The 12,714-nt window shown below is 44.5% G+C and overlaps 1 protein-coding gene across 5 annotated transcripts in view; it reads left to right on the top strand.

The window, feature by feature from the left end:
• SLC4A7 (solute carrier family 4 member 7) overlaps window positions 1-12,714 on the top strand; it is a 1,353,206-nt gene that overhangs the window by 1,274,424 nt on the left and 66,068 nt on the right. The gene's annotated exons all lie outside the window — the stretch shown is intronic.

Below are 12,714 nucleotides of genomic sequence, written 5' to 3'. Positions count from 1 at the left end.
GTTGCATAAGCCACTTCCTCGGCCAGATGCATGTGGCTCTGGTCGCCAGACACCACTTGGTTTACCTCAAGGTTATGTCCAGGCGTCATCTCCACTGCCAGTCCTTAAGAGGTCAAATGGGTCCCATTCAAGAAGAGTTTGCTTTTCCACTACTTGAGGCTGCGGCTGCAGCTACAGGTTCCTGAACAAGGATAAGGATTGAGTAATGTGTGGACACGGTCTGAGTTTCATTTCTCAGACCGGTTTGATAAGAGCACCCATTCCTTTTAGGATGACCCTTTGGCTCCAAAAGTCTCCTAGACTTTAGTCCCCTGTTTTCTGCTGTACCGCTCCTGTTAAGATGGGTGACCCTCTGAAGGTATATTTTTCTGGATGATCAGGATGAAGAATTATTCCAGGATGATGTCTCCCAAGATCCTGCCTCCCAGGACCGATGTGTCCCAATATCCTGCCTCACAGGATCGATGAATGAAGTGTGCTTGTCTCCTCTACTGTTCAATCTATACTTAAGACGATTTTGTGCACTCTTCGAGGACTCTGGGATATTTTCTTTTATACAAACTATGCCATGACATGCAGATAGTTCTCGAAGTCGGCAGTAATTAAGCCTTGGACTCCTCAAACCTCATCAGTACTTATAATCTCATTGAGGGCTGGATGTCCAGAACTGGCTTTGTCCGTACAGCAGTAAGACACAGAGTGCCTTATCTTTGGGTCAGAGTCTGCTATGTCCAAACGGACAACTGATTTTAAAAGCTTCGAAATGGAGAACTGCATTATTCCAGTACAAAGCAAAGTGAAAACCTTGGGTCTCCACCTGGAGGCCTCTCTGTACTCCGATGCCTACGTTAATCAGATTGGCCAGAACTGCAAATACCTTCGACTGCTTAAAAATATTCACACCTACTTGACAGAGAAAAACTGGGAAATTGTGGCCCATGCCACTATTTCTGGATTGGACTATTGCAACACTGTTAATTGGCGCCTCTAAGTCCTGCCTAAGGAAATGTCAAATTATTCTGAACAATGTGATAAGGATCATTAAAGGGGTCCTGAGAAGAGAACATTTCAGACCACAGAAAAGCCCTTCATTGGCTACCGATACAAAGCTGTATCTGCTTCAAAGTGGACACCTTGGTTCACTGCTGTCTTTTTGGGAAAGCTCACTCATACCTAACATCTCTAATTTCCCACTACTCTCCAGCAAGGCCTTTCAGTAATCGCTGCTGAGCTCCATCAGCAGTTCTTAGGATACATTGTCTCATCTCATTTGTTCATCTGATCATGATAATGTTGTCCTGTATCAGTTGTTTGTCCGATTGTGTCTATGTTGCGCCCTGATGCCTCTGGGTTTTCGGCGCACTATAAAGTAATAATTAAAATGAATCCATACTGACGACCGAACGCTTGGCCTACTTCGCCTGCTGACGAGGCAGTGCCTGACAATTATTTTTCTAGATGCTGCGCCTGTTTCACAGCCCAGGGATGCTTCCCCTATTGACAACCATCTGCTCTTTTTGTTTGTTTATTTATAGGGCGCACCGTGCCGTTAGGCAACTGGGCGCTTGTGAAAATCTTAAGTTGCAGTTACATAAATATCTTACATTTCTTATGTTACAGTTACAGGTTATTGTTGCATGAATAGTACATTTCTTAAGTTACAGTTGCAGGCATATCGTTCAAGTTTCCATACAGGACATTAGGAAATATTTACAGTTATCGGTGGCATAAAAATGGATTATAGGAGGGCATGTGGCAGGGGAGAGGTCTAGGAGGCCGGTCATTCAGAGGAGAGGTAGCAGCAGTCGTTGGTTTGCAGCCAGAGTTTAACATTGGTTTTGAACATGTGAAAGGAGGGAATGGCTCTAAGTGGATCTGGAATAGAGTTCCATAGGTTTGCAGCCAATAATGGGAAGCTTGAACCTCCCTGTTGTTTTCAGATTGAAATTTGGTATTCTGATACTGTTAGTTTGGGCCTTTCTAATGGGGCGTTCAGATGTGTGCCTAGTAAATTTCTCAGTGAGGTATGTGGGTGCTTTGTTATTGAGAAGTTGTGTGTGATGTTCAAGGATTTAAGTTTGATACGGTCATTGATGGACAGCCAGTTAGCAGTTCTTCTTTGGTCAGATATATGTTGTCCTTTGGGAATGCCTAGTGCTGTTCTGAGGGCATTGTTTTGCCAGGTTTGGAGTTTGTGGGTCTTGTGTTTGCTGCTACCTAGATATACTGCGTTACAGTAGTCTAGTTTAGATAGGATAAGGGCTCGTGCAATGGTGATGCAGCTGTCCGTAGACAGAAATGGTTTACATGTGTGAATTAGTTTGCAAGTGTAACTGGTTGCTGAAGCTGCGGCATTCACTTGCTTGTTAAGGTTGAGAGCTGAGTCTAAGTAGAATCCTAGCGTTTTGACTTCCTTGGCTACATTGATTTTGATACCATCAATAGTGATGGATTTGTATAGGTGGGAGAGTTTGTTTCGTTTGCTGGTGGATCCAATGATTAAAATCTTGGTTTTATTGTCGTTAAGATATAATCCGTGTGTGGCCATCCAGGTTTGAATGATTTGTTAGATTTTGTTTGAGGATGGTGTCTTTGTCGCAATCTCCTTGGATTGGGATGAGGATCTGGGTGTCATCAGCATAATTAGTATGAGACACCCAGTTTGTCTGAGATATCAAAGAGGGGCTTTGTAAAAATATTATACAAAGTAGGGGAGACGCATGACCCCTGAGGAACACCGCATGTGATGGGAGCTGGGTCAGCGGCTGAGATGGGCGAGGAGACTCTTATGGTTCGATTATCCAGAAAAGAATGTATCCATGCCGTGGCCTTGGTGGAGAAGTTGGCAGCCGATTTAAGATGGTTACACAGCACTTTATGATCTACCAAGTCGAATACGGCTGATAGATCTAGGAGTAGAAGAATGGATGTGTGTCCTTTGTCTTTGTCCTCATCTAGTTGGTTTTTGAGATCAAGGAGGGCCGTCTCAGTTCCATGTCTCGGTCTGAATCCAGATTGTCTAGTGCCCAGTAGGTTATTGATCTCCAGTTAGGATTGGATCTGTAGATGAGCAGCTTTACCTAACATTTTAAGGAGAAACGGGACTGTCGTTATGGGTGTGTAATTAGTTGGGATATTGGGGTCTAGGTTAGTTTTTTTTTAGGAGGGGTAATATCCAGGCATCTTTGGGGTTGGTGGGCACAGAGCATGATTTGAAAGAGGAGTTGATGGAGGTGACGAAAGGGGCTAGTTCTTGTGCAGCTTCTTTGATAATGGGGCTGGACATGTGTTGCCAAGACAGCGAGAGGGCTTAAGGGATGTAATGATATTCTTAGCTTCTACAATGGAGATAGGTCTGAAGTTAAATTGGTTGTGTGGTTTAGTTTGGTTGACAACGAGTTCCTGTAGGATGACTTCTTGAGTGGAGAGCGCAATGTTGTGAAGGGAGGATCTTTTGGCAGGGATTTTGTCTTGTAACATAATGATTTTATTGCATAAGGCATTTTGGATGTTGGTGCACCACATTTTATCTTTGGTGCACAAGTCTATAGGTGTGATAGGGGATTCTAATTCTCTGAGGATGGTGAAGATTTCCCTAGTGTTTGCTCTTTTTAATTCTGACATTGAAGTTCTCTTTTTTTGCCTGAATTATTTGTTTCTTGTAATTATTAGTGAGGGTAGTAAGGAGATTTTTGTTATGAAGGGAGGGTTTTTTTCCAGCGGGCTTCTGCTTGTCTTTTCTCTTTGTGCAAGGATTTTAGGCTTGGGGTGAACCAAGTGTTAAGATGGCCGTGAGGTTTGGATTTACTTACTTAGTTTAAGTGGCGGAATGACATATGGGGTATAAAGGAGGCCCTGGAGGCCATACAACAAGCCAGAGATCGTATGGATGCCCTTAGTTTAGAATGGGCATCTAGGATTAAAACCAGCCCGACGGCCGCCCCCCCCCCTGCCACCCAGATTCTAAAAAATTAGGCTACCACACCTCTTATGTCAGATCCTCCCCAAACCTCCTATTGTGCAAACTAACATCCTAAGCGTCGACCTAATGTCTGCTAACCATAGCCCCACTGCCTCCTTGAATATATTAGCCCCCCCCTGACTTAACATCAGAGGTGCCCCATCTACCTGAAACCAACTTGAACCTTGAGTCACCTATGATTAAGAAGGTCCAGCTATATGAGGATTCCCTGAGTGGGACGACGTGTTCCCTTAAATGCATGCTGTGAAACACTAGATCCCTTGTTAAACATGCCTCGCAGGTAGCTTCTATGATTCAGGATTTAGACTTGGACATATGTGCCCTTACTGAAACCTGGGGACATGAAGCAGCTGACCCCATATTGGAATTGGCTTTTCCAGCAGGTTGTCATATCAGAATGGATAGGACCTCGAGCAGGGGAGGGGGGGTGTTGCTCTTATTATTAAATCTCATTTCAGAACTTGGAAATGTAAGATTGATTCCATACAGGGCTCAGAACTTTAGAGAGTTAAAGTATCTATTAATGCGGAAACTACCTTGAATGTCTTGGTACTATACAGAGCTCCTTCTATTGACTCTACATTTGCAGCGTCTCTTAATAGTTCACTATTATCTTTCCTTAAGCCTAAAACTAAATTACTTGTGGGTGATTTTAATTTATGGCTGGGTTGTGCTACTGATGTTCTAGCCAAAAACATGGAAAATATCCTTGACTCCCTTGATGTGTCTCAACATATTCGAGTCCCGACTCACATCAAGGGACATATTCTTGATTGGTGAGACCAAGGTTTAGAGTGGAAACCCAATCAACAGATGCTTGCATGTCCTTGGTCTGATCATTTCTGTATTCATTTTTCAATCCAGATGGATTACAAAAAGAGTTCCTCTCCTTAAAATATCTATTAAGACTCGTAATCGAAGGAAATTGAACCTTACACACCTGGCGGAATGGGCTTTATCTCTTAATAAGCAGATTATCAGCTTGGACAATCTTGATGAAATGTCCACTACTCTTTCTGAGGCGATGGGCTCAATCGCGGAGAATTTGGCACTACTGAAAAATCAATTCCCGCTGAGGTACGTAATGCATGGTTCAGTAAAGAACTTCAAACACTCAAATCCAAGAAAATTAACCTTCTACATACCTGGCGTAAAAATAAACACTGTGTGGACCTCGACGCTTATACAAAAAAAAGCTGCTAGGGTCTATAAAACAGCCATTTAGTCAGCCAAGAAAGAGTCCTTTGACACCAGGATTATAGAAGCTAAATCGGACAGCCGTGAATTATTCAAAATCTTAAAAGAACAGGAGAAGCACCAAGACCTGCTCAAGTAACCTTTATCAAGGATGAGGCATGGTGTACGGAGATTCAATCCACCTTATCTAATAAACTTGCTAAAATTAGGGAGGGGATTGAGTTGAAGAAACTTGACCTACCAACTCAGGGTCTAGAAAATAGTCTTCTGCCCGCCACTAAAAAATTGGAGGATCAAGCCTGATTTAGCTTTCAGCCCATCTCAGAGCAAGAATTGGCCAAGGTAATCTCCAATTTAAAAAGTACAAGCTGCAAAGGAGATCCTTGCTCCTCGCTTATAATTAAAGAGTGCTCCCCTGTACTTATTCCTGCCTTGACCAAGTTTGTTAATGCTTCGCTTTTAGCGAATGAAGTTCCCGGCAACATAAAAAAGGCATGGATTACTCCATTGTTAAAAAAAACCTAATCTCTGTCCCCTCACTGCTTCTAATTATAGGCCTATTACTAACACTCCCTTTCTGTTGAAGATCTTGGACAGAGTTGCCTATAATCACATCGCCATCTTTCTGGAGCAAAACCAGATTTATCATAAATATCAATCAGGGTTTCGTCTGAATCATGGTGCAGAGACGGCCTTGTTGGGCCTTAAATCCAATCTCCTGCAGGGGATGGATGGATGGTGGTCACATCTCACTCCTTATGATTTTAGATTTGTCGGCTGCCTTTGACCTGGTGGACCACACAATACTGTCCACCAGGCTAAAGAAGAATGCCAACTTCTCTGATGAAGCAACTAACTGGGTCATCTCCTTTCTGAACAACAGACAAAATAGTGGCCAGTGACATTGCCGAAGCAAAACCGACAGTACTCGCGTATGGAGTCCCTCAAGGAGCCTGCGTGTCACCTTGCTTCTATAATATATTCATGATCCCCTTCTTCCAGATGCTGGAGAAAGCGGGGATCATATTTGCAAATTATGCGGATGACGCCCAATGTGTCATCCCCATATCCCATGTGGAAGATGAACAAAGAATTAATGAAATCTACAAAAATATTCAGAATTGGATGGTGCTGACTAGCTTAGCCATTAATAGCTCCAAAACTGAGCTTTTACTTATCGGCTCAGAGTCCAAATTAGAGAAGCTAGGACCCAGCTACAAGTCGTTTCTCATAGATAGCTGCCACATTGAGGTTATGAGCACGGTAAAAACCCTTGGCATTTATCTTGACAAAAATCAGAATATGAATGCCCAAGTGAATAGTCTCGTTTCATCGGCCTCATATTTTCTCAAGTTGTTTCGCTGCCTTGGACCGTTTATCTCAGAATCAAACTCTGCAACCCTGGAAAGAGCCATAATTGGATCTAAGTTCGACTATTGTTGTAGTCTGCTTGTGGGGTTACCGTTATCGGATGTTCATCGGCTACAGGTCATACAGAATGGCGCAGTTAGGGTAGTGAAAGGTCTATCTAGAAGAGACCACGTGTCTGAAGCTCGACGTAGTTTACACTGGTTACCTGTGCAGACCAGGGTTGTGTTCAGGCTTCTCCTCATCACACATGAATGTATGCATGGAGTCATGCCACTCTATTTCAAAGAATTAGTCATGGTCAAAAACATTCGATCCCTTCGATCAGACGAATCTAATACCTTGGCTATGCCCTGCTTGAAAACAAAAAAATCCAGGGACTCAGCATTCATATCGGTAGCTCCCCTTAAGTGGAACTCGCTAGCAGCTACACTGAGGACCACTTCTTCCACGGAAATATTTAAAAAGGGGCTGAAAACCGTACTTTTTGTATAAAATACTTCTGCCTCTCGCTTGATCCTGTTCCTGTTTGATGCCTGCTCCGGAGCCTATCTTAGATTTAGTTCTGTTTTTTGTTTTTGTTCTGTTTGTTTTACGTTTCACAGCGCCCTTAAGCCTTAGGGTACCTGGTTGCGCTATACAAATGTTAAACATAAACCTCTATAGCGGAGTTGATAGTATTATTATACAGGTCAACCAGATCATTAGGGTTGGTGATAAGATTAGAGTGATTAGTGTGATAAGATTAGAGTGATTAGTGGTGGGCTGAATTAGAGGAAGCAGATTTGTGACTGATGTGTTTTTTTTTTTACAACGTGTAAGGTCAGGGGGTGTCGGTAGTTTGGTTGTTTTAGATTGAGGTAAGTCTGAGATGGTCAGCAGGATCAGATGATGATGATGATCAGTCCATACGCATGGTTCCATAGCAGTTATGATGGAGGTGCAGTTAATATCTGTCACCCAGTCCAGAGTACGGCCTTTGACATGTGTGGGGACTGCTTCCAATATTGTATTGGCTAGGATTGCGGCATTAGAGTCTTTAGGGTAATTATATCCTAGGTTGAAGTCGCCAGGTAGGATGATTTGTGTCCCCGGTTTAGCATTGGTGTTAAGAAGGGTAGTTATGTCTTCTTCAAAAGAACATAGTAGGCCTCGAGGTCTATAGATGAGGTGCACAGTAATAGTACGTGAGGTGGAGATACCTAATTTGAGGGAGAGTAGTTCTGCTGAGGGCATGGACATGTGATCTACTTCTTTGATAGTGAGGCCAGCTCTGAAGATGAAGGCTATGCCGCCACCTTTGGAGGTTTCTCTATCCTTTCTGAAGATGGTGAAGTTAGGAGGAATGGCGAGCATTAAGGCTGGACTAGCCGCTTTGTGCAGCCATGTTTCAGTCACTGCTAGAAAATCGAGCTGGTTGCAGATATCTGCAATTTCAGAGGCATGGGCTATCAAGGATCTGGCGTTAATGAGGCCTCCCTTAAGGCTGTGTTCCTTTCATGATGACGCTGGTGTGGTCAATGTTGACCAGGGTTTCAGATGGTATAGTACAAGGTTTCTGAGTGGGTTCTGTCTTGGAGACACCTTGAGAAAGGTGGGCTCGTGGCGGCTTAGGCGATCTAGATCCTAGTCTAAGGTTTCGTAGAGTAGTGAGGCAGACCGGACTCTGATAGATCAGGGAGATGTGCTCTGGTGATTGTTGGGTCGGAGGCTGGGTGTACGTCTTGCTAGCCGGTTCCCATACTGTTGGGAGTCTATAGTGGATGGCTGCCATTGTAGATAGGGCAGCAAGTGTGGTAAGGATGGCTAGAGAGCAAGTGGGCAGATTGAGCATGGGTGATGTGATGTCCAAATTGGTATGGACAATAGCCTGTAAATGGCATGGTATAGGAGTACATTTGTTCAGGAGGATAGCACACAATATAGGGCCAGGCTAATACAGTAGGACACAACAAGCAGCATAGGGCCAGGTTGGTACAGTAGGGCACATAAAGCAGCGAAGGGCCAGGCTAGTACAGATTGGCACATCAGATGGCATAGGGCCAGGCTAGTACAGATTGGCACATCAGATGGCATAGGGCCAGGCTAGTACAGATTGGCACATCAGATGGCATAGGGCCAGGCTAGTACAGTAGGGCACATCAAGCAGCGTAGGGCCAGGTTAGTACAGTAGGGCACATCAAGCAGCATATGGCCAGGCTAGTACAGTAGGGCACATCAGATTGCGTAAGGCGAGGCTAGTATAGTGTAGCATCAGTTAGTACAGTGTAGCATCAGTATAATTCTTTCAGATAGTGTCTAACATAGTATCAAGAGCAATGGTTGCAAGTAATGCACAAGTCATGGCAAATTAGAGCAGTTAGAAATATCAGGATGTGGGTCAAATACCAGATGGTAGGATCGGCATACTTTAAAGAGGGCACCGCTCAAAAGTTCAGTCTCAGGTGTGGTATGCAAATGTACTTACCGGTTTAGAAGGGTTCATAATGATGGCGTCAGAAGCAGCGGCATAAAGATAATGGGCATGGCGGGGGATCGCAGTTGAGCTGCAGAATTATAATTGCAGCATAGTAGGGCAGGGGGCCTACCTTGTGGTCAGGGTGTGCCTCCAGGCAAGCCACTGCTCCTGCAGTGAGGGGGTAGGGGGGGCGGGAGAGCTCCAGTTCCTCTTAGGGCAGTGCAATGAGTTTAACTTGGTATAATATGCGAGTTAGAGTCTTAGGAGTTTGTGTAACGTGGCAGGCATGGCGTAGAGGCATGAAGTGTATACAGATATGGGCGTACAAACTTAAGTCTGCATTGGAAGAGGAGTGGGCGTGCTTGGCAGACTGTGCCGATGTGCCAATGTAAGCATGGAGATTCCAGGCGGTGAGAAGGTTCATGGGACTTGCAAATGGACGTGGTCAGTGGCATTGTGGTTGACTGGCTTGGTGGTGTGTTGCAGGTGCTTGCAGCTTGTAAATGGAAGCGGATGCTGGAAAAATGTTACCTTTCTTGTGGTAGCTCCCACCGGCGAACAGCGGCAAACAGGGCCTTGTGTGTGGGCCTTAGGTGGGAGGCCGGCTATTGGCTCTTTTATGGAGCCCAATCACAGTGTCGGAGAGGAGACAAACAGGAAGTCAGGCTGGCTTTGCGCACCAGCTGGGTGTGTGGCCATTTTGGAGGCTGTTTAGGGAAATAAAACAGAAGTGAAGAAAGCTCTGCAGACTTTGTAAAGTGCGCCGTTTGCAGCGCTTCTGCCTTAATCGGGATTTCCTTCTGATTCGGGCAGAAAGAAGACTAATGAGCACTTGAGTGCTAAAAGTGGCCGATGGTTTCCACAACAGTGTAGCTGCAGCGTGTCGTGGAAGCCCTGCGGGATTACCTTTACATCCACAGCATGTCGGTTCCTTCGGTGGCGACGGTCCGATTCGGTGCAGAGGATCCCGCACTCATGGCGGATCTGCTGGAGGCGGAGGGGCAAATAACATTCTCTAAGACAACCTCAAAGAAAAGATACCAGTCAGCCAGTTGATCAACCTTCTCAACTCTGGCAGCGAACCCACGCATTGAGAAAACATTTGGACCCACTCCCCCAGATACCCTTAATATTCAGCGACACTCCATTCCGGATTACCTGGTGGTCACTATGACCAGAAAGCGTGCAGGCCTTCGCTCGTTTTCGGCGAGGCTCCTCCCAGCAAGAACTGTTAAAAAGCTCTATGGCTTAGGCAAATGGATAACTTCTTTGGAGGTTTTTAGTTCCCACATTGCCAATAACACCACCTTGCTTACCAGCTTCAATGATGTCCAGTGCTGTCTGGTGCAGGACGAACTGCAGAGTGTTCCTGAACCGTCTAAATCGTAGCTCCTCGCAAGAAAGGGGATACCCGGTATGTCCCCAGCACTCCACATAAGGTGGGGGTGCTGGTTTCACCTAAAAAAATGTAAAAGGAATCCAAAGATCCTTTCTACCCTTGAACTTTAGTTCTCACAAAGTTAGCCTGAGAAAGTTAAAAGGGCAGCCTCTAGGGCAACCCAGCAACAATAGGAAGCATGTGCCAAAGGCTATCAAAGGGGATAACATTAAAAAGACACTATGGAGAATCTTAAAAATGACATCCATAAAAATAGTAAAAGATTATGCGAGTGTGGAAAAAGGTTCCCCCTCACTTAGGTATAGGGAAAAATAATCCAGCAGTAAAGCAAAATGGTCTGGGTTTGACGCAGGTCAGGAAGATTTGATTGCTATGAGCATCTTACCCAACACAGCCATAGCTGTCAACCCTTTTGGGTAGTTCAGGCCTATGATAAGAGTTGGGGCCCTGTGCACAAAGACTTCTGTAGTTCTACCATAGGTGGACTTTAATGTTAAACTCCCTAATGTCCCTGAACAAAGCTTCTACCTAGTGATTGCTACTATTTTTCAGGTTTACATGTTTCATTATGCCATCTTGAGGTTGCGGTTTGGAACTGAATGATGCCCTCACTTTTTTGATGGGGTTGCTTTTGAAACCCCTACATTTGTAATACAGAAGAAGCTTTACCCAGTTGTTTACCCAGTTGTTTTTCTGGTAGCTATTCCCTCGGATAAGAGAGTCAGAGAATATCAATCCAGCCTCATTACCTGATTTTGGCCAGGGAGAAGGTGTATCTGCGTTCAACTAGAGTTACTTCCCAATTTAGTACCAGAATTCCGCTGGAATCGGAACATTAACAGTTTTACCCTCAACCTCATCCTGGGGTTGCTGTTGGTACTCTTGTTCAGATGGGAATTGTCCTAGCATTTCAGTGCTGGACTGCCCATGTGGGCGGGACGAAGACTGATATGCAAATTAATAGTTCCTATCTGTGAAGGGTACAGTGAGCAAAAAGAAGATGGCTGCAAACTCTCAAAGTGGTTAAAAACCACTGAACAGGTTATCATGCCGTGTTCTTTTGAGAGAGGGGCGCCTGCTACCTTTTGTACTTCCAAGAAAGAGTAGATGGTCCAATATTTGAATTTAAAAAGGGCTATAAGATTTTGTTAGTGAAGATTACCATCTTTTAATTGCCTTTGCAGGAGCAAGGCAGGGTATGGTTGTCCAGAAGCAGATAATGCCTCACTGGATTGTGTGCATAATGCAAGGTTATCTTTTTTTCTGAAAGAGGTGCCTCTGCGAGCACATTTCACAAGCAGGCCTGCGGCTTTGTTTGCATTAGAGGGGTGGGGGCCTGCTTTGCCAGCGTTGGGCGTTTGTCAGGCAGCGATATAGACATCCCTGCACGCTGCCCAAAACACTGTCTGGATTTGCGATCTGTTCAAAATGCCCATTTTTAAGGGGTAGTGTTTCAAAATGTTCTTGTCCAGTTCTTTTCCTCGCTGTCCTCCCTCCTGCAGAAATGTACGGTTATGGGAATGTGTCTGAGATAAGAGAATCTGTGGGGAGATTCGATCTATTGAACAAATTACTTGTGCAATGTTTTTTCTGACACATTCTTCAACAGATTCCTCATCACCCTCTCAGCCTAATTCGCGTGTAAGGAGCTTGTCATTTTAGGACATTTTCTCCCATTCCCTCAGCTGCTAAGCACAGGGAGGCTAAATGTAGAACTGATCTGACAAGGCATCGTGTGCTCTTCATTTGTAAGGGAAGTGTCCCTTCAAGTGTAATAGAGCTAAACAGTTGGTTCAGGTCAACGCCGCATGTCGCCACGCCCGCTGCTGTGAAATGTTTTCAATATTAGCTGCTGCAGAAGAGTTTGAGGAGGAATCTATGAGAGGAGGATCCATCAGAAAGAACATTACCCAGAGTATTTACTTTCTCCATCCTGTCCCCATCATATGTCCCAAAAAGAGTGCTATGTAAAAATACAGAAACGGATAAATTGGAGAAATCCTCTCCAGTGCCCCAAAACATGCTAGTGGTGCAGAGGAGTGAGCTAAAAGTACCCCAGGCACCACAAAAGCAGCTAGAATTAAGTCTGTAATGGAAATGCTTGGGGGTACCATTGAAATCAGTGGCGGCAAAGTGGCAAAAAGTAATATTTTTCCTAACAAATGTATTATGATATCAAAGATTGGTGTTTTTAAAAATTTATTGTTTTGCCTATGTGCGCCAAAGTTATAAGCCTCCCAGAATTCCCTTTTCCAATTTGCGTCCAACTTAACTAGCACTGGAGGGCCTGTCTAGGTGTCCCCTTCCCTT

Source organism: Ambystoma mexicanum, chromosome 2q (assembly GCF_040938575.1).
Source record: "Ambystoma mexicanum isolate Mex_15411 chromosome 2q, UKY_AmexF1_1, whole genome shotgun sequence".
NCBI classification, from domain to species: domain Eukaryota; kingdom Metazoa; phylum Chordata; class Amphibia; order Caudata; family Ambystomatidae; genus Ambystoma; species Ambystoma mexicanum.
The sequence above is the reverse complement of the archived record's forward strand: the minus strand, read 5'-3'. Positions and strand labels throughout refer to the sequence as shown.